Source organism: Sturnus vulgaris, chromosome 1 (genome assembly GCF_052056855.1).
Source record: "Sturnus vulgaris isolate bStuVul1 chromosome 1, bStuVul1.hap1, whole genome shotgun sequence".
Lineage (NCBI taxonomy): Eukaryota > Metazoa > Chordata > Aves > Passeriformes > Sturnidae > Sturnus > Sturnus vulgaris.
The window spans coordinates 72,722,589-72,745,235 of NC_142243.1; the positions used below are offsets into that span (position 1 = coordinate 72,722,589).

The 22,647-nt window shown below is 38.3% G+C and overlaps 1 protein-coding gene across 2 annotated transcripts in view; it reads left to right on the plus strand.

The window, feature by feature from the left end:
- The window catches only part of LYRM4 (LYR motif containing 4), an 84,773-nt gene that overhangs the window by 61,498 nt on the left and 628 nt on the right, over nt 1–22,647 (plus strand). The gene's annotated exons all lie outside the window — the stretch shown is intronic.

The following is a 22,647-nucleotide window of genomic DNA, read 5'->3' on the forward strand; positions in this document are numbered from 1 at the left end:
ATATACAAGAAATAGATTGGTGATTCTACCTTGTCTCTTAGTTAATGTGGGGAGAAAAGAGCCTGTACAAATATTTGCACTCTCTGCTGCCCCAGTCTCATGTCCACTGAAGATCAGTAAGGTGAGGAGACCTCCTGGAGTCAGAACTCCTGCATTTCTTTTACAGAGGTGAAAAGATGAGTGCAGTATATCGTTATTCTTAATGTATTTGGCATAAGACGCTAGTATTTTGCTGGGTGAATTTTGTTTCGTTTTGCATAATAAAATGCTCCTAGGTTTCAGGGCACCAACATTGATCATGCGTTTGACACACAATATAGAAGTTACAAGTTAATATATTAAGTTATGCTTTGCTGAAGAGAGACAGATTGGATACTGTTCGTTGCACAGAGGTGGAGTGAGTGGATGTGTTCCCGCTCATGAACCAGCTATGAAAATTGTAGTTTCTCAGGAAAGGGAGGACATGGACAAAAGCTGGAAACCTGCCTTGTAATGAAAGGAAAAGGTGAGATATCTTTGATGTAACCTGCCTCTGTGGAGATACTTGTATACTCGTTTTTTCTCTTTAATTTCCACACCTTTAATAAATGTTTGAATTTGTCAATTTTGAATTTTATGAATTAGTAACTTATGTCCCCTATATTGTAATTTGAATTCATGCTGGATAACAGCAAAGCATAAAGTGGATCTGTAGACCAGGAGCAATAGAACACTTCAGACATCCTTGTCCTCCAGCATATTTTTCATGACACACAAAGATTAACAACAGGGAATCCATTTGAGCTGCTTGAGCCATGCAGGGAATTGGCACTCTCTGCAAAAGAAAAAGAACTAGCCAAGGCAGCAGTTTCTTCTACCTCCTGTTGGTTACATTCTTGACACAGATCCATGTATCAAAGGCTGTGGCAAAAGTAACACTGTAAAAATGTATTCACCTTTTTTGTCTCACATAACCTGAGAAACTGCTGTAAGGTTGTATCAATACATTACAACTGAGAGAAATTGATTTCTTTTTTATATAACAAATGATGGCAGTAGTTCTACTTGGTTTGTAGTTGTGTTTTTGAACCATCGGTCTCATGCTTAAGATCTTAAGCTTGCAAAAAAATCTAGTCATTAGATATCTACCTGCTCACCTGAAATAATACCATATGGAATAATGCCTGCTTGGAGTGGAAATAGATTTCTAGGAAAAAAATGCAGTCCTTTCCATATTTCCTCTCCACATTATATCATCCTTATGAGCTTCACCAATTTGGAGAAAATGGGTGAAGTGTATAGTTGCCTCACACATGCACAGCCTCTGGCATTATTCGTCCACAACCTCATCTTCTACAACTACTGTAAGTTTTCAAAATTTGAGAAGTCTTCAATTTTTCAGTCATAGATGAATTATCAACTTTCTTCTTTTTGGAGCAGGAACTTATGTCAGCAGAAAAAAAATAAGGACAAAAGTTATAATTGGTAAAGAATATTTTAAACAAAATAGCAACATTTCACCTTCTTTTATGCACTGCTTGGTCCTCAGCTTGTGTGTGCTGACAACATTCTTCTCAATTCCAATTGGGTCTAATGGCTGAAAAATCATATTTTGTTTACATGCAAATGCACAAGTTCTCTACCAGAAAGTTTAAGCAGATAGGGGTTAAAAAAGTTGGTGTGTTGCATTGCTTCACAGCAAACTTGTGAAATTAACTGATCCACTCTGTTTTGAACTACCTGTGATTAAATGTGGTGTCACAGAACTGAATGTATGTTTTCCAAATTACTGATTTAAGAAAGGAGTTTGCAGTGCTGAAAACACTATGAAATGTTTAGTACAAAACACTAAAAAAAGTCAGAATTGGGAGCTGTGGTAACAGTTATAAATCAGTACCCATTCTATTTCAGTTGTTGCAGTTGTATGGATTATGACCTGGAAACTGCTTTCTCTACAGGAATCTATTTACCTAATTATTTTTAAGTAGATAATATTTTATTTCTGTTTGCATTCTTTGCCTTATTAATTCAGTCCGTGCATCTGCCTGTCTTGTGCATTAAATTCTCAGTAAATTCTACTAATTAGGAAACATAAGTCAACGTTTTTCTGGTAAAGAGCTAAAGATCAGTACAAACAGCATGCTGCATTTATGAGTTTTATTAGGAACCTAAGGTCTCATTTGTCAGGTCCTAGATGACCTTTGAAGGTGCCATTTATATACAGAAGCAAGTTCTGGTAGATCTGGTTTTCATCAGTAATCTTCTCAATAAAATTGATGGAAGTAAAACAAAAACACACCTAAAGCTAAAACAGAAGGAAAACTTCGAAACTATTGGAAGCCAGGTGTGACTGTAGTTATGTACTTGGACTAGCCTAGACCCATCACCCAGAAAATCCCAAAAAAGGCTGCCTTCTGACTGCCTTTCTCACAGTTAGTCTGTTGTTGACAACAGGGAGAGGCACCATGTGTCAGCTCATTACTGATGCTGACAGTCCTACATCTCTTCATAAAATGTCTTTTAGGATTGTGCTTACATTGGCAGTGCCCCCAGTTTACCTTTTGCACTGAACCAAGAACAGTTGTTCTGATGTAAGTGGGACTGAAAGGGAGTGGGCAGCCACAGAAAAACTTCCTTTGGCCATCTCTTCCACATACACCATCATGGGAGGGTTTTAATACTTTCCATAGTTTGCCCCACTATTTGTTTTTGACTGTGCTTGGGATGCATTTTTCTGGAGAAGCAAAGGACTCATGGCCCAGAGTCTTGGTTCTTGCAAGTGGGAAGGAAATGTGTCAGTGTTTGCTCTGCCTGAGGTAGCATTCCAGAGCCCTTTCACACACATTTCTGGTAATGCTGATGCCACCACTTGCTGTTGTCCTGTTGATCTTTTTTGTTGTTACTGTTACACAGGCTGTTGATTTTTAATCTCTTCAACAGCTGACATAGTGGTTTACCATTTAATCATTCTGCCACCGTCCTTGCAAACCTCAGTGTTTCCATAAGGCAGCAACTGTCAAATATTAGCCAGGATTTAGTTATTTGCTTTAATTCTTTACATAAGGACTTACTTACAGCTAAGACATGCTTTTTACCTTTCCCGAAATATATGCTTGTTCTCAAGAAAGAATGGATTAAAATGTGGGATTTTTCTGTAAAACTGTTTGCTCCTTCTTTTTCTATGAGTGATAGTGATGTAGGTTGGTCCTTTATAGAAATGAGGAAAAGGAATAATGTTGAATGTGTGTCCTTTTTTTACTAGAACTTAAGCAGGGAAAAGTGTCTTCCCCTAAGTGATCATTCTGCGCACTTAATGAGAACGCTTAATCTGTTATTATAGAAGGCTGGTAACATTTTATTTCAAAAATGCTTGTGCAAATAGAGAAGTTAAAAGAAGTAAAGGCTCTATATCTAAATACTTACACCTTGATCTCAGGAATTACTGGCAATGTTATGTCTGCTTTAAAACAGACTGTAACGTTGGCATATTGAGCTTGTCCCTTAAGACTTAAGAGCATATCTGTTAATGTTAAACATATGTCCATTGACTGTAGCTTTACTATGGTTTCTAAGACAGAAAAGATGCTCAGAATTTCCTATTCTTATAAAAGGAAAGGAGAATTTTCATTTTTATGAGATAAAAGTCTGGAAACATTTTTTTTTGGTATGCTGAATGAAAAAGCACTAACTTTCTGCCATTTGTTTAAAAAAACACTAAATTTGGACCAGGTTGTTATTTCCCCTTGATAGGAAAAGCTTGTCAGCTAGACCTTTGTCACTGTTTGCTTTGTGCTATGACTCTATTATACTTTGGGGAGACTATTTTGAGCCAGCCAGTATGTTGTGGCAACAGTACAATCACATCCTCTCAAGGAGCTCTTGGTGACTTGCTTGGCAAGGTAGCATTCCATGAATTATTGTCTCAGCGAGATTCAAACTAAAATTTTAAAATGTTATCTACTGTAACTCAATTTAGGTCCAAGAAGGCGTTTTCCCTTTGTTACAATTTTATTACTATATCAGTTTAATTTTGTTATTCAGGACTGGGTTTATCAGCTCATATTTCTTAAGCTTGTAGGACTGAACATTGTAAAATCAATATTTCTGCTAATTAAGGTGGGTTTGGGGAGTGGATAATCAAATAGTGTAGTGAATCATTGAAAACTTACATGCTAATATTGACTAGCATTATTGGTAAAAGGAGGCCAATTCTCTATGCCAAGCATTTCTTTCTTACATTTTTAAAGCAGAAGCAAAATACGTTCAGTAAAAATTGATGTTCTCAGCATTTAATAGTGTAGCGGTTGTCCTTTTTGGATATAAAAACAATGTGTTAAAATTCTGGGCACTAATATGCAGCATTTTCTTTCCCATCATTTAACTTAGCAGTAATTGGTTTCTGCCTTCAAAGAGTCTTACTGTATTTGGAAATAGGCAGAAAGCTATATTCATGCCTCTTATGAACATAATGGATTTTTTCTAATTATTGCCAATTCTTGCCAGTACCTTTTTACCCTCCCATTGGTGTTTTTTCTTGTCTGACATTGGCTAGTGCTGGTTTTGGTTTTGGTTTATTGCATTAGCTGTGGCCTTACTCATGTTTGCATCCGGTCTTCTCAGAGGGTGTTACTGAACAGACCAGTAAGTGCTGATTTGCTGCCACATCAGGAAATAGCTTCCCTTGCCCCAGTTCCCTTACCATGGAGCCAGTGGCTGCCAGTGGGACACTGGATGCTGTTGAACGCCATATTTATTCCGTGGCATTTGACTGACTTTCACCTTACAAGCACATTCTCAAGAACCTCAGGTCTGCAGTCTGATTCAGAGTGACCCAACTGTGCTTCCCTCCTGGGTCAGATTCTTGCATGAACAAACTCCTCAAGATCCTTTCTGTAAGAGTGATATCTCTTTGGCAGGCTTGCTTCATGGCTGTATCATATGCTGGGACTACACCGTTTTTTTAAAGGAAAGTACAGTAAGAAAAAGACTGAAAATACATTCTGAAAATATATTCATGTACTCTTCGGGTATAAAACATAAAATGGAAAACTCGGTCTGGCATGAGCCATTGCATGACATTGCATGAGCCATGAGACATTGCATCTCCTCAGACTGTTTTTCTCTGTGCTTTTTCAACTAGATCACAACTTAAGGATTTATTCTATGGTTCTTCATAACATTCCTCATTAAAGGAAACTTGGAATCACTGTGGAATTAAGGCATGAGTGTTTAGCTGGCTGGAGGGAAGGAGGGTCCTGAGGAGAAATTATGTCAAATACTATCTGAGCCTCAAAAAATGGTAAATATGTTATCACTGTATTTCCCGAGAAAGTTTCTCCCTAAAATGCTTAATACATTTTTATTGCCTAATTAGAAGTTCAAAGGAGAAGCTTTTTTTGATGAAAGCACAGCATTTATCATTCTTATTTCTAAGATTAACTTCTTCAGTTTGCATGGGAAGGTTTGTAACACTTGCATATTGATTCAAGCCGGCTGTAGTAATTAGGGCAAGTTTTAGTCCGTCTCTTACAATATCCTTAAACAATTCAACATTTTCCTCTGTGACTGAAAGAAATTGAATTTGTGTCCCTTAACATCAATTGGGACAAAGTAAAACAGTGAGATACAAGCTCCTGTGGCGGGTGCTGGAGGGTTTGTATCTAAACTAGAGAGAGATGGGCAGGTGTTTGTCACCCGCTGGGACAAGCTGCAGTGTGACTTTGCAGGGAAGAGGTGACCTCAGTTTGCCGCCATCACGTTGAATAACTTTTGTCCTGTGTTCATTAAGAGGTAGTTTAAGCTGGGACTGGAAGCGGGGGCCAGTAAAGAACAGTGGATGGTGAGGTCTGTAGCCAATTCAAGGGCAAGGAACACCAGGGAGTTGGCAGCACCTCTGAATATCCTTTCCCTTATTTCCTGGTGGCCTGTTGGTCTGTCCTGTCTGAACTTTAAAATGACACTTTGTGGACATGTGAATTTAGGAAATTGCCTTTTCTACATTGCTGGGCTCCATGGCTTGATGATTGTGGTTACCTCATTACTGAAAAGAACTTGTGTAAGATTTCCCTGTAGTTGAAATATTTACAACTCCCCTCTCTTGCACTGATTGTCCAGTGAGTAAACAGAAAGACTTGCATTCAAGCTGTAGCCTTTCTTCCAGAGAAGCCATTAATTGGATGTTCTTTTGTAGGTGATTGCCAGGTGTCCATAGGAAATTGTGAGAACATAACATCTTTATTCTGCTGTAAAAGTGAGGTGGCAGCTTCAGAAGTTACTACCAGCACAAATGTAGACAATATAACCATAAAATCCTACCAGGTTTAGAAGAATGGTTTAAATGTCATTTAGAAGAATTTCTCTATAACTGATAGTGCAGTTAAAGACTGAGTTTGTGGAGGGAGGAACGCTCAAGAATCAAGATTAAAACTTTTAATTTATAAGTTCAATTTGATTTGCATGCTTGCGACTTAAAGAAATTCCTAATTGGCTAGCTCTACTTTGTATTTTTTCCTTGTTGGTGTATTTCAGTGTAATTATTGATTGGATTAAAAGCTTGAAACAAAGTGAGAAATACTAGTCTGTAAATGCTGATTTGTACAGAAAAACCTAAGTACCTGTTAGTAAGATGTTTTAATTTTTTTTTAAGAAACACAATTCTTGCTGAGTTGAGAGCTTTTTCTTTTACTTGTGAGCAGTAGATATTAGTGTACCTCACATAGATTTGCTGTAGGCAGTATTGGAGTGCCTGGAAAAATCTGTCAAATTGCTTTCAGAAATGGCAAGACGTTGTCAATTAACCCTGCAATTGTACAGCAAATTAGCAAATGTAGTATCTTGAGGATAATACTTTTTCTGTCAATCTGCTTTTTTTAGTGAGAGCATAGAGAGCCCCAGTGATTTAGCCCAATATTTAGGACTGAGAAGTACTGTCACATAATTAAGTCTTTAATTTACCCAGGGGGTTTAATTAGCCTTATTAATTTTATTTATTATTATTTATCTGCCCAAGTGACTGGTGTAAAGGACATTAGGTCAGGCAGACAGAAAAGTCTGGAGAAGTTGGCCATCTGTTTCTCCTTCTGGACAGATGTTGTAATTGGGATGCCTCCAGCCTGAGGGAATGGTGAGCTTGAGCTCCCTGCCTGGTCCAGATGCTCCATGGCTGTATGTATGTGCATGGTTTAGAAAGTTGATCTTTCACAAATAGTTACCAGCCCTACAAGCAGTGGAATACTTCAGAGATTATGTTAGCAGGAGGTCTAGCAAAGATCTTCTTTATGCAAGTAAGAGCAGGCTTGATTGAGTTTTTTTCTGACTATAATTTTGGTCTAGAAGAGCAATGAAAGCCTGTGACACAACCACAGTTGTCACCATTTCTTTAGTATCTGAGAAAATTCCCATTGTCTCATGCTGTGTTAAACAGTGGCCTCTGCTCTTGTGAATCAGCACCAAGCCCATTTTAAAGTTTCAAAATTTGTACCACTTGTTTATAACGTGGACTTTTGAAACAATAGTTATCTTTGAAAAATCTCTTGTCTTTGGGATTAGCTGTATTTCTCTAAAACAAACAGATATTAAATATAGAATGTTTTGTTTAGATGTGGCTGAGCACAGCCTCAGGAGCCACTGAATGGATTGAGAAAATACCACCTGGCATGATGAGATTATGAATCCTTTGGCATATATGCTCCAGCTCTGATTCTGTTCATGTTGGCTGCCTGAGAAGAGCCAATATTTTTGAGTATGTCAAAGGACAAAAAGTTCAAACACTTGGATGGGTTTGGAAGGAAATCAGATTCTGTGGATTCAGCTACAAGGAAATCTTCCCACAAAACTGTCTGTCCTTGGTCAGGCTGCTTTCCTCATCGAGGTTTCTCATGATGGCAGAGGTGGTGAACACAAGAAAATGACCAAATTGTTTTTCTCTCTGACATGTAAGTGGTGTCACCTGCAAATCACAGTTCAAGGCAGGCAGGAGAGGCCTGTAACAGTTTTAAGTTGAAGGTAGATTTCCCAGTAGGCAAAATTATAGGATGACCCTGTATGATCTTCTTGCTGGTTCTGTGTCAGTCCCCACTACTGAGCCTCACAGGAGACAAGACCAAACACACATCATAAATAAGATGGTGAAGGATGCTTTTCTTTGCCTTTGAGCCACCATACTCTGGAGGTCACCACACGAAGTCACACTGTATTTACTCCAAGGGTCCACTCCAATACAGTGGACTTTGTGACCCAGAGTGTGTTCAGTGCACACAGTTGGGCATTCTGAATGACTCTGCTTTAACAACAGTAAGAACAGTCAGTCAGGTCACCTTTTTCTACTTCTACTGTCAAATGGACTGCAGGAGGTCATGGTGCACTTCCAGCCTGCTCAGAAATGGTGTCTGCTATTGTCCTGTTTCATCTGCTCCTGACCACATGGATAGTAGCTGGTTGAGTACTTTCTCTGAGTTACCCTCCTTCCTGGTCCTTGGGTATGAGGAATATACCACTTGAAAACTCCCACAGAAGAAAAACATTTCTGAGGAAAATAGGAGTGACATTTCCTTTACTCTTTTGAACATTTTACAAGGTCAAAGCCAAATGATCCACCACAAAGATTGTGACTTCAAAAGAAGGTTCAAGTACACATTTACATGGTAGAACTCATTGCCACAATGCCCCAGCACGGTGTGGAAACCAGCAGGTGGATGAGTTCAAATGGGAATTAGACAAATTAATCACATCTGTGTTATGGCTACCTGGCCATGAAGTTGCCAAAAAGTTGTTGTCACTGGAAGCAGAGGGGACATTTCAGCAGAAGGATGTATGCATGTGTGTCATATTCATGCTCCCTTTCCCTGAAGAAATGCTTGTGGGCTATGGTGGGCACAAAATACTGGAAAAGGTGGATCCTTATATTGATCCAGTTACCAGTGTTTATGTTCTCCCCCCTACACCATTCTCTTTGAAATGCTTTTGGGTTTGTGACACTTTGTCATCTACCTCTAAGGATGGAATCACGTTGAAAGAAGTAACAGTAAGAGGAAGGAACTGTTTTCCATCTTCTCCTTGGTGTTCCAGCACAACCTGACCACCTCTATTCCAAAAAGGAGACATCCATTTTTAATACCTAAACATTCACAGTAATGCTTGTAACTTCATAGCAGATGAAAGAAACACTTTTTTTGTATCCTTCTGTGGTTTTAAAACCTATTTATAATCGGAAAAGATAATTTTCACATATAAACCCCCAGCATTATTCAAGTGAAGATGATGTTTTTGTAGATATTAAATTTGCAAAAATATTTGACCTCTTAATTTGTGGATGAAATATTAGTTGCTTCTTTGTTTCTTAATCCAAGTATTATGCTATCAGGCAGTGGAGACCTGAAGTTGAATGCTTTCCATCAGGAAAACTAAACTGCTTTAGTTTGCTCTAGAACTGGCACCAAAAAAAAAGGACTATATACAACTGGACATTTGGGGTATGCTATTGAGTTTAATTAGGGTACTTAAGGTAGTCAGATTGATTTACACTATCCTGAAAGCTTTTCCTTCTGACATGAGGATTTTTAGAACTTTTTGAGAAAATGAATACCATAGTAAAACTAGACTTTTTCATAAAGATTAATGTCATGAGGGGCATTGATATATAAGCCTCACAGAATGCCTGGGACTGCAAGAGACCCCCAACTCCTTGTTCAGAGATGATCAAGGTAAAGCAGGTTTATCTATAAAGTAGCTTGCAAATAAAGTACTGATAATTCCAAGTCTAGCTTCAGTTGAAGTAAGTTTGCCTGTGTATAGAATATAATTTTTAAACTCACAAGGTCTTCTGTATGTTGAGTTCTGCAAAATCATTTCAAATTTGTGTGATTTGAGCAATAGCAACTGCTGTGTTACACAAGAAACTGGTGGGTTGCTATTGCTACAGTCTTCTCATCTCTAGATAGGAGGGCGTATCAGCAGCTTACTTGAAACAAAGTGGGAATATTCAGAAAATGCTTAAGAAATTTACTTTTAAGAGGTATCTAATCCACAGAAGTTGTTGTATGGCGGGAAATAGTATTATATACATTGATTGTAAGATCTTGTATATGATTCCATTTTATAAATATTTTTCCCTAAATCATATCTATTCTGGTATATCTGTAATGGCCATGGCTCCTGAGACATTAATCATCAAATAAGGATCATCTTTTCAAGACTAGGATTGTATATCTAGCATATGGAGCTAATTGAATTTGGGAACCAGAGCAGACAAGATTTGTTTCAGGGCTAGTGCAACAGTGGAGTTACATCATGCAGTTTTGTTTATTCTGCTGTGCATGTGGAGCACTGAGCAGGAGTAAAATACTGCATTGGTTAAGCAGTAAGTGGTTAAACACAGCACTTAGGCTTGCGTGGTTTTTAAGTGGAATTTTCTGGAAAGTCTTTTGAAGTGCCACAATGCCATCTACTGGCTCACTTTTCTGTGGTTTTTCCCAGAGGGTTTTTTTTTTTGTACACGGGCTTATATGTAAGGTTTTTACACAGCATTCTTGAGTAGCAAAACAAACAAGCTGAGATAGAATGAACAAAATAATTTTTGGATGATAGATTTGTTAAAGGACATAATACATTATCTACATTAAAGAATAATTTTTAATTTCTTGCCAGTAGTCTTGCTCTCTTTTTGTTAAAACTGAAATGATCAATACTGAATGATAAAAGACAGATGACTGCTTTACATAAGAGCTTGTGTGTAGTAACTTCACTGTTTTCTTGTATAGTCAGTTTCCCTTTCTTTTCCAATGTTTTTGTACAGAAAATTTGAAAGAAAATTAATAAATACTTAAGATGCCAAGCCACAGAAAGAGGAAAGTGCTGTATTAGAAATTATTTCAGACAGGATTCCTCACTGACAAATTCCTAGATTCAGTCTATTGCCCATAACTGCCTCCTGTATCTGCCTTCCCCCCAAGATGTGTTTAAATAGTCTTTTCAAGATTCATCAACAACCTTCCATTGACCAAAAATTCCATAGACTTTCTAATAACTGTTGTGGAGAAGTGTGTATTAGAAAATATTCTCCGTATCAGACTGTTCAAACTGTAAATGAGCAGTGAGCAATTCTAAGAAGTTTTATTAATTCTTGTTTTTCATCAGACCGACTAATATTACTTATAGGAGTAGCTCTCTGTCTTCCATTTGCTGCCAACAGAAAAAAATGGGCAAATATAAAAATAATTAAAAAAAAAAACAAGACAGGAACAGTAGGTACTGGTAAACACTTTATTTATTTTTATATTTTAATTTATAATAATAATAATATTTATAATTAATAATTTATAATTTATTTTTTAGTTTCATTGCTGGGTTTTTCTTTAAGCTATCTGGAAAGTTTACTTATTAGTTGGTCATTTTGTTTGTCTTCATAAAATACTCTTCACTTTTAATTTGGTTTTCCCCTTCACATTTAGTTTTTCCTAACAGAAGTATTTCATAATCCTGCCTTTATTCAGTCTATTTAAGAGAAAAAAGAAACACTGGTAGTGGCTTGTAACAATTTGAATTGTTTTTTTAATAGATTTGTAACTCACTCAAGCACAGCTCCAGAATCATTATTCAAAACAACAGAGCTAGAAAAAAATTTCCAGCAGTTTCCCAGAGAGCCTATAATGAAGGTAAATTCAAACATCTGTGCCCTTCCTGGCCTTTTGCCCTTTATGTCACTGACATTCTGAAGGTCAAGTGTATCTTGCCAAGCCCAGTTTTTATCTGGTAGGAGCTGTATCCTGCTGACAGCTGCAGAGCGTTTGCACGGCAGAGCGTGCGGGTGGAAGAGCCCGAATGCTTTTGGCCAGCTCGCATGGAAAGGAAGGTGTCTGTGTGCTTGTTTGGGGCAGTGGCTAGTGCCCTGCAGCTGGTGGGCTGTACATCGGGAGCAGTGAAGCTGAAATGATCCTACTTGGCACCCGCGTTGCCTTTTGTCACGTAAATGATCCGTGTCAGAGAGGGTGCGCTGGGGAGCGCAGCTCGTTGGCAGCTCGGGCTTCCCGGTCTGTGCTAAACAAGCCACGCAGATGGAATGGGAGCTCTGCCGAGGGGAAAGCCCTCCTGGTGCATCCATCGCTCTGCCGCTTGGGTTTGGCCAGGGTACTTTGGGTGAGGAATGCTCTCCTCTGACATGTGCAGAGGAACAGACGTTGCTCCCTGCCTGTGTTTGGAATAAGTGCTAACCTCCCACTCCTAATTATTATCTGTGCTGCAAAATACTAGGGCAAGCCTCTGCTGAGTGTGACATTAAATAAGGGAGGGCTGGCAAAACCAGAAGAGCAAAAAGGATGATTTTATACCACATCTTCCATTACAATCTCTTTTTTTTTTCTTTGAACTGTCCTGTGCTATTGCGAAGAAGGAAGAACTAATTAGGCCAGTTGCTGAAAGTGTTTTGCCACCCACACTACTGAAAAGAACTCTTTGTACAGAATTAGCTCTTACCAGCTGTGTTAAATCCAGTAATTTATCTTTGCCAAAAAAATAAAAAAATGCTGCTTTAGTTTAGTCCAATTAAACAAGTTAATGTAAGCTATACCCTATATCCGCACAAACCCGGCTATCTCCTGCTCAAAAGCTGCAGAGTTTGCAAATAATTATTTTCTCCCTCGTTAACTCTTCTTACTGTTTGTAAAAAGGGCTGGGCAGAGGAGTGCTGGGAAGTTAACTCATTTGTGTGTGGAACTGGCTGAGTGTGAGCTGTGCCCCCGAAGGGCAGCCTGGTGGCAGGACACCTTCCTCAACATGGGCAGCTTAGAGCACAAGGGCTTGGCTTCGGCTGCAGGGGATGTTTGCCTTGGCACTGAGAGGCAAGGAGAGCAATCCCTGCCCCAGGGGAGAGGCTGTAGGAGGTCAGAAGCCTACCTGCCCTCACCTGGAGTAACTTCAAGAACAGAGTGGTTCACTGTGTTTGCGGTTATGGCTCCACAGAGCTTGCTTAATCAAGTAGATCAAAGCAATGTTTTTTGACTGGGGCGTTGGTTTGGAAACTGAGCTGGACTTAAGAAGCGATTTCAAGGTGACCCTGGCAGAGTGGCTAGCAAGTGAGAACTCACAGGCCCGAACATTGACTGAAATTGGACAAATCCATCCTCAGTTCTAAAACATTGATGTCCTTTCTTCTCATTGGCTTCCTGCTCAGGTTTTTAAAGAGTGAAACAATCCAGGCAATGAGGTTTTTTGTATGGCTTTCACTGGAACTATTCCAAAAGAGGGGAGGAAAAGAAAAATGCTCTTTGAAGCTTGGAGGTTTGGAGATAGTAAACCAAGAATGATGGCTGAGCAAGAAAAAAGAAATCTTTGGATATCCTCCATCACAGAAAGTAAGATAAACAAGGAAATTATGATTCTGTCAGGAACAGATGACTGTAGTTTAGTAATCTGTAAGAATTTTGCCAAAAAAAAGGAAGTCTTTTTAATGCAGAAAAATAAAAATTTATTCCTGTCCTGATACACTTAGAGATCTAAACACTGCAGCAGGGACATGTAAGTATTTGCCTCGATGGGGTGCTCCTTTCTGGGCGAAGATGCAAACTGAATCAAAAACATCCAATACAAAATTTATCTTTGTAAATACAGCTATATTTTCTAAATATAAATTCAATTTGTTATTTCTGATCTTTCAAATTTAATTTTGTAATTTGAATGGGCACAGAGAAAAATCCAGCCTGTAATCTCATCTGAGGTGTATGTAAGGTAACATCAGTGCAGAGGAAGAGACATATTGGAACCTTAAAGTAAATTGTTCCTTATATAAAATTAAGTTTAATCCTTGGCTGTAGCCTTCTTGGAGGACCTGGGGAAATGAATTTTTCTGTCTCTTATGTCTTGGAAAATTGTTTATGTTACAGAATTGACTTTATTTTTTCCTGAAACACAAAAGGCCTTGTTACTTTAAAATGCTAAAAAAGCACCTGTCAGTTTTACAAAATGCAGTGTACCTGGTGCCATTCTGTAACCAGCACCAGGAATTTGGTTAGGATAGCTTGGAGTCTTAAAGAAGACATATCACCACCAAATAATTAAACTATGGCTAACATCCATTCAAATCCAAAATTCAGCAGGTCACTATATCTTTCACGTCCCCAAACATAGCTTCAGTAGCAGATTAAAAGGCATTTTTTTAAACATTCTTCTGGGTGAAAGGACATTAACAAAACAGAAAATTTAAATTTCTACGTTAAACAATATTACAGTTCTGAGTCACTTGAACTTTTCCCCTTTTTGTTTGGTGTTTTGAATAAGATCAGAATAAATAAAGAAATCCAAGTTTATTTAGTTAATATGATACTCCCTTACCAAATGTACACAGTGTGTCACACTTGAAGAATATTCAATGCATTTTTCTGTAATAGGTGATTATGCCAACCTGTCTTAATTGATGCGGTTTTCCTGCTAGTTCAGATAATTCTTTTGTTTAAGCGAGTAATCAAAGATCTGAGCTATGAGAGTAATTATACACCTCTGTATTTTTGCTACCTATATATACTTCCTATAAAATATCAGGCAGGATGCTGCAGAGAGAAGTAGCTCCCACAGGAGAGTCCTCAAACATAATATATGTTGTGTACTTGTTATCCATTTGTCTCAAGGAGTTATTACTGCAGGTGTTCATGCAGCCTCACACTTTGGTACTGCAGATGCTGAGAAATCTTCTTGTTCAGAAAAATTGAAGTGAAAGTGTGCTAATGTGCGCAGGTGACAACTGTGCTGTGTAAGGTACTACAGGGATGAACTCTGAATGGACGTGAGCACAGGCCCAGCTAGGTCAGAGCAGCTGCTGGCTTCAAAAGCAAAAAATGACCAACATTTTCCATGCTGCCAAACCAAATGCATTTTCTGGAGCCATCAGCATTGCCGTGTGCCACAGCATTTTCTTCACTGAAAAATCAGTGGCTTTAGCTGTTCCCACCACTCTGGGTTTGCTCACTTCTGGGCTGCCTTTGACCTGTGTCAGCTCTGACACATTCTCCAGCATGTTTCTTGTGTGCATCTTCCCAGAACTAATCCAGCCAGTCCTGCTTTTCAGTCCTTGGTATCTTGGTGTACCTGCTGTCTTAAAATGTCTTAGCTCCTGAGGGTCAGCATTTCCTAAGGAACATGCTTTATGTACTTTTCCCCTTGCACTTACTTTATGTACTGTTCACTTAAACATGTGGTGAAGACAAAGCTTTTCAAGGCTTTAAACAGTCATCATTTAGACAAGCAAATCTCAGTTAAAAACAGAGAAAGTCTATATATCATTTGCTGCTCCAGAACTTTCTCTGAGTTCAAGTGGTTTGGGACAAAATCAGGTATTTTCAGGGACTGGAAGGAAGAATGAATGTAGAAGGTGATGGGCATTTTAAAAAAAGGCAGAGAGGTACAGGTGGGTAAGTAATTTTCTGAAAGACGTTAATTTACAAAAATGCTATATATATCTTTGTGTAACTGTTTAGCAGCTCTCGCCAGCAGCCAAGTTCCCCAGTTTACATGAGAAATAGGACTAAAGATGATTCTTTCAAATGATTCAATCAGAAATGATTGCATTTCTGGCATCTGACTTTAAATACAAATATTGTGGAAGGTGGTCTTTAAATCATGATTGTTATCATAATGTTGTGGCAGCTCATTTTAGTACCACAGTAGTTCACAGTATGAAAGTTTATTAGAGCTACAGAATTGCTTGATCACACTACTCAGTAAGCATATTTAGTATCTGCTTATGCCTGTCTATAATGACTACATTTTCTTCACTGTTCCATTCCAAAAGTCTCTTAGAAGTAGTGATCCAAGAAAACACTGAAGAATAAAATATTTTCCTTTAATAATGACAATTTAGTTTTTGTATGTATTGTGGAGTTAGTGTATCTGCAATACACAAACATTACAGCACTTTCGTGGACCTAGTGCAGAATGTGTGTTTTGTGACAGTGGCTGTTGTATTATACTACTAACAAAAGTAAGGCAGGCACTCACATTGGCATTGATGAATTCTGCTTATGTAGTTGCTGCAAAACATAGGGTCCTCTGTGAATGGTCTGGGTATTTACATACCAAATGTCTCAGCATTACTAGACTACCTGTTATACCACACTCAGCACAATGTTATCCAGGTCTTTGTCTCTATATTTTCAAGTATTAATGTTTTATATTCCTTTCCTTGCCACACTCAGCATCTTAACTGAGTGATTTTTCTCTTCTTCATGCTATATTGAGGAAAGATCAGGCTATATTAAGTTTTTCCCCTTTACCCACATGGGATTGACTCTTTAGAAGACCTGCTTTTTTTGTGTTTGGCTTTTTGAAGAGTTTGAGGTGTTCTGTGAAGGTCGAGGCTTTCTATGCAAATGTGAGAGAGAAAGCAAGATGCTGAAATAACATTAGCAGGTAACAAATAGGGAAGGAGGAGAGGTGGGAGGCTGGATATTGCCAGGATGCTGAAAGAATGAAAAGATCACACTCAGAGCATTATATCTGCAGACCTGCTTCTTCCTTGGATGTGTGTTATATCAAACCTTCACCTGGCTGTTTAAGCCCAAAATCAGTCACTGCTTGCTTTTGCTGTGGCCCACTCTCTGACATCTTTGTAAGGTAACCTTTGCAATAGCAGAGGGTTGATTCTTCCCCTTTGCAGCCATCTGCTGTTGGGTCCTGCGTGCTTTTGAGATGGCATTTTTCTTGTCACATTCCTTTTTATCTGCAGGCTGAGTGGCTTGCAGGAAATGAGAGAAGTGAAACTGTGACTTTACTGAAGGACCACATAATCTGTTCCACTTGGTTTTCATAGAATCATGGAGTAACCCAGGTTGGAAGGGGCTTGAAAGATTCCCGTTTTGCTTTCCCCTTGCTCCCCAAGCTACATCAAGTGTAGCTATTTGGAGCAAAGGCCATGTCTGACATGCCCATATTGTCTCTAAGGACAGTAGCATGTTTGTGTAATTTTAAGAAAAAGGGGCTCTCTTAGCTGAAATATAGTAAGTGCTTAAAAAGAAGAATCCCTTGCTATTTTAGAGCACCATATACAAAATACACATGAATATATATGCTCACAGTATTTTATGTGTAAATCATTGTTGGAATAGATAGGATTTTCTTCTCTTTTCACTGAAGAGTAACTATTTAGGGAGGCCAACAGAATAAATTAATAAGAGTGTTAAATAAATACATCATCCTGCTTCTGATAGACCAAATTAAGGTGTTCAAAATAAAGTGCACATGGTTCATATGGTTCTAACAAAATTACATCATTTATCATTATTAAGAGAAATAACGTTCTTGCCTATTAGCTGTCTTACTTTACTTCACACCTTTGTGAAAGCCAGACAAATGGTAGCAATAAATTAATATTTCCTGCCTTTTCAAAAGCTTCATGTAGCAGTGGTTGTAGGATATGTTATAGCACAAAGAAACAAAGAAAACAGCCTTTGCAAAGCACAGGCTTTCAGAAGTAATATACACAATAGTTCTAACTTCCCAGCTCTGTGTTTTCCTTCACTTCCTTTCCCATTCTGTGTAGACAAATGGAATCAATTAAAATAAGGGAAATGTCTCCAAAATAATTTTTTTTCCAGCTCTGAGGAGCTGGAATAACCTATGTGTTTAAGAAGCCAAATGCAGTTTTTCAACATTCTTTCCTGAATAAAAATAAATAAGGCTGCTGCTGCAGCATTTAATACTAACACAAAGATTTGGCAGGGAGCTAAAGTTATTGATGAGGTTTTGGTTCCATTTGAGTTGTATTAATTACTGTGTATCACACTGGTGTGTTTATTACTGCAGTAAAGGATAGTTTCAAAAATGGCTGTCCATATTCATTTAAAAACAAACAAAAAACATTAAACTGACCTTAGTAAATGTGAAAAATCTATTATAAAGTGTGCTGTGTATAGCATATCCAATTTTGAGTGTGTGGGAGAAAAAGTAATGCTTCTTAAGAACAATAACCATTTCAATTAAATTTGCAATAGGATTGCAGTTTGGTTGGCATCATCTAATAGGAAAGATTCTAGGTAAACAACTTATAAGACTGTTGCCAGCTCTTAAAATAACCTTTATTCTTGTACATGTCTGTTCTTGTCAGCATTCACTTAAGATGCATTTTATAGTCACCGTGCCAGAAAATACAAATGTGGAACTTCTTTGTGTAGCGTTAGAGGCCCAGATTAGCAGTCGTAAATGCAATATGACTGTGGTGTCATCAGGGATTTTTCTTCCTAGTTAAGATTCAGCAGTGTGCCCATGAGATACAACTGTTAACTTCCTAGGTGCAACAGGAAAAAAAAACCCTGATTTTATACATGTATGTGTGTGTGTGTTTATGTATGGTATAAATATATTAATACACAGGATTTTACCTTTTTCTCCATAATAAAGAACCATGAAAATACATATTTTTATATGTGATCCCTGGCTGTAATAAGGTAACCATTTCTTGCCTGCAGATTTGTAACAAGAGAGAGAAGATGGCTATGTTTATTATCTAGAGATTGGTATTTTTCATATATTTATGCATGTGTATATAACAACCTATATATATATATATATATATATATATATATATATATAAATATTAGATATGTAACTGTGTTTATTATGTAAATCTATCTGTTGTACCTCAGCTTTAGTTATGAGCAGCATTTCTTCAAGAAAAACAGGAAACCATTGTTACTTCTCCAGTGCTGACTCTCTTGGGAGATAATTTTTTTTAAAACTGACACCTAAAGAAATTGCTGTCTTGCAAGTGTTTTTATATTACTATGCTGTGGTGGCACTTTTATGTGTTTAGGTCTTGCATTGTCCACTAAGTTGATTCTACATAAGGTGACAGTGTTGCACCCTCTCCATTTAGGCCACTCCTGCTTTTGTCTGCCATCAAAAAAGAAACAGTGGCATGGGAAAAAATAATTTAAAAAAAAAGTAGTTAGTTTGCTTTTGAGGGCAGAAAGGCTGCTGCCTCACTACTCACCTGAGTAATTTCAGGGCACTCACCCTGAAATTTATCAGTGAGACCTCACATAAGCAGGTGTTGTTTGGAGATTGGCAAGTTTGGCAGGATGATAAGGACGAGTAATTCAGTGACAGTGAGAAAAAGTATCTTAATCAGGGCTCAGCAGGATTTGTTAGAGCTCAGGGGTTATACACCACACAATTACAGTTCTGTAAAGTACGTGGGAAAAAGAGATGTCTGGCCACCTCTTTGTGCTGCAGAACCTAAGGAAGGAAAAATGTGGTGATTATTGAAGTAGACAGACATTTATACAGAGCTGTCAAGGAAAGATGCCATCATACTTTTCAGAGCAGAGCTGTGCACTCTGAGTGAGGCAAATTCGAAAAAAATTTAAAACCCAGCCACCTTATTTTCAGCTCTGCAGAAATATGAGCAGTCACTTCTACCTCAACTCTGAGCTGCAAAGTAAAATTTTGGTGTGGATAAAATGCACAAGACATGCCACAGACCTTCAGAAACTGAAGATGATAATCTAGTAGTATTTTACAAGTTGTAGCAATGGGTCTGCACATCTACTCCACCATCTGTGTCAGGATGGGAAGGCAGCCCCTAGGATTCAGGTTAGCCCCTAGGATTCAGGCTGCCTCCCAAGCCAGCACCGTCCCACTGCAATTGCTTCTGTCACATGGCTTGGCAGGAAAGCCACACATAGCCTGCTCACCAGCCTCAGGTGTCCCTGAGAGACACTGGCAGCCAGATACTTTTGCAGAGGACAGAGTTCAGAGTTGTCGATTTGACTGGATTTGTGGAATTTTTAGGGTAATATCATATTCTTTCAGTGTCTGCAGGACATTCAGATTTTGCTTCTATAATTCTTAATTCTACAATTTAATTCTTACTGCACCTCACCATACACATCTTTGATGCTCTGTTATAATATAGGGAAAACCTTTCTTACGTGCTTTTTTCCCCCAATAGCAGTCAAAAATTCCATGAAGCGGTTGCTTCTTGCCAGCTATGACAAAGGACTACTACTTTTTTCCATATGAACACACAAATACCTAATAACCAGAGTTGGGTTACAAGATGGACTAGTGCTTACTCTTCAGTGATTTCTTTTTCCCCATTTGTTGTCTCACATCTGCTGATAAATCCCATTTTGAAGCCCTAAGCCTTCTCCTGGATTCAGACAGAAGGCAACAGTAAAGTTTTCAAGAACAAGTCTTCTTGTTCACAAGAAACAGCTGACCATATAGACTTGTACTAAATCTCTGAACAAAAACAAATTGTCCGATTTTGAGGGCTGGACCTGCCAGAACCAAAGCACATAGTTTTGCAGGCAGAATTTATACATCAAATAATTCAAAAGGAGGCGAGAAGCAACTTTTGTATTTCTATTTATTGTCTTCTCCTGATTACAAGGTGGTTCTTTATTGCACATTCTTTACTGAGGAATTGAATTGCAATGTGTTACCTAAAGAGGTAAATAAACTTCTGGGTAACCAAGTTGCTGAGCAAATCATAGAGCCTTTTTCCCCAAAAGTTTCCTGTGGTCAATGAAACTCCCCTGGCACTGACCTATGCACTGGCTGCCAGCCACCTCCAAGAAGACTAAATGTGGTGTACAAGCTACAGACATGCAGCATGAAAAAAGAGCACAATAGGTAGCTACTTAAGTGTTTAATTTGGGAGAATAATTCACAATGAGTATGTGCTGCTGAAGTGCTTTCTTTAGACTCGAGTGGTGAGAACACTGTAAGAAGGCTATTGTGGTTCTTAGGGTTAATGAGTGTCAGTGTGTAAATACTGGTGCAATGCTTCTGCTGAGGCAGGGAATGGTTATAGATGGGAAGTTTTCAGCAACTATAAATGGACGGTCTGTTTGTTTTGTCTAAAGCACATGGGAAAGGCTTGATCATAACTTCAAAAATTCGATGCTAATGGCTTTAAAAAAATCCTTAGGTTTCAAAGAGCAGCTGACAGTGCCATGGCAGAGGTTCTGGAAGAGAGGCAGCAGGGCAGGCAAGCTGCAGCAGCCCAGTGAAGGCTGACAGCACAGCACTGGTTGGCTCTGCACTTGCTGAAATGCCCGCACGCCTGTGGTTTGCTAAGGAAGCGGCTCACATATAAATCTGTGCTTTTATTGCATTGGAGTCAAGAGGTGCAGCAGTAGATAACATCACCTGTTGGCACAGGAACAGCAAACAGCAGCTCGTACCTTTCTCCTACAAAGCCATCTGCCCCAGCTGGATATGATTGACTGAGAAGTCACGTACTCAGTCTCATCTATCTCCCTAGTTGGGGGAGAAAAAAAAATGCAATTCAGGTTTCAGCATTTTTGTAATCCCTCTGAGCCTCCCATTAAATTTGCTCTACTGTGTGGGAAAGGATTAAAGATTCTTTGGGCTCCAAAACACAGTATACAAAAATTAAGTACTTCAGCATGGTCTGTGGTAAGGCAGCAACTAAAGTGTATAGCCTGCCACATAACCCAGAGCAGCAAGTTATCTTTCACAAGTAACACTTGTTGACAGCTTAAAATTTCTGTTGGTAACACATGCCACAGTTGTGTATGGCCTTTGTTTTAAATATTCTGTATGCGACATATTTCTTAAGTGACTTAAAAAATAATCAGAGTTGTTCATATGCTGTTACTAACTTAGCTCAGAGTGCCAAAAGAGGGAAATATTTTCTGGCAAGGAAAACTTCTGTTCCTTTACCAACAGCTTCATAAATGCTCCCTTGTAATAAATATTTCAAGATTAAAATCAATGTGTTACAAGTTTCAGACAAGGCTGTTTATCAAGATTAAACAGTTCATTTCCTAAAAGGCAATATTATTCACATTTTATGTGAGTGTGAGCATAGATGAGAAATTTTTATTCAAGAGCAGCCAGGATTTTTTCCCCACAAAAAATGGTAAACAGAAAATGCCAAAAACATTCTTTCCCTGATTTTTTACTACTTTGAGAACCTGACTTGCTGTTAGGCTTCATTTGCACAGTATTAAATTCTACTAAATGTACCATGCTTTGTGTCATTCCGCATCTAGCCTTTTTTTTTACTAATTCAACACTTAAATGTATGAAGTTTTTTGGGTTTTTTTGTGAAAAGTACAGAGAGCTAATGTGTACCCAGACCTGAAGGAAGAAGTTGAGGCAAGAAAAGAGCGTAGCAGATATTAAAAAGTAGCCTCCAAAATCCATACTTTTAAAAATAAATGTTGCCTTCTGCTTTCGTTACTCTACTTGCATGAAACAACTTCTTTCCACATCTCAGCTGCTAAGCCAAGAGCTGTGTGTGACAACTGCCAGCTGCTCATCCAACCACAATTTACCAGTGTTATGGGGCAGAGTAAAAGTGCTAAAGAGCAAGAGGAGTCAAAATATCAGTGTTGCATTTTTGTCATATTTCATTTCCTCATTGCACTAGAAGCACGAATATAGAAGGTCTGAATTCCATCTTGTGAACAAGAGATTGCTTTAGTGTGTGTAAAATGCTACTGCTGATCTAACAACTCTTGAACTGCTTTCACCATTTGTAAGGCAAATTAAATTAGGATTCCAAAGGAACTGGAAAATAATACCATGCCATGCAATTTATACCTAAGGTCTCCACCCAAAAAGCATAAGAAATATCTGCTGATTATATCCATATTTTTATTTTTTCATTATATTTGTCTTTCCATTTTTCTAAACATAGAACATGCTTGCTTT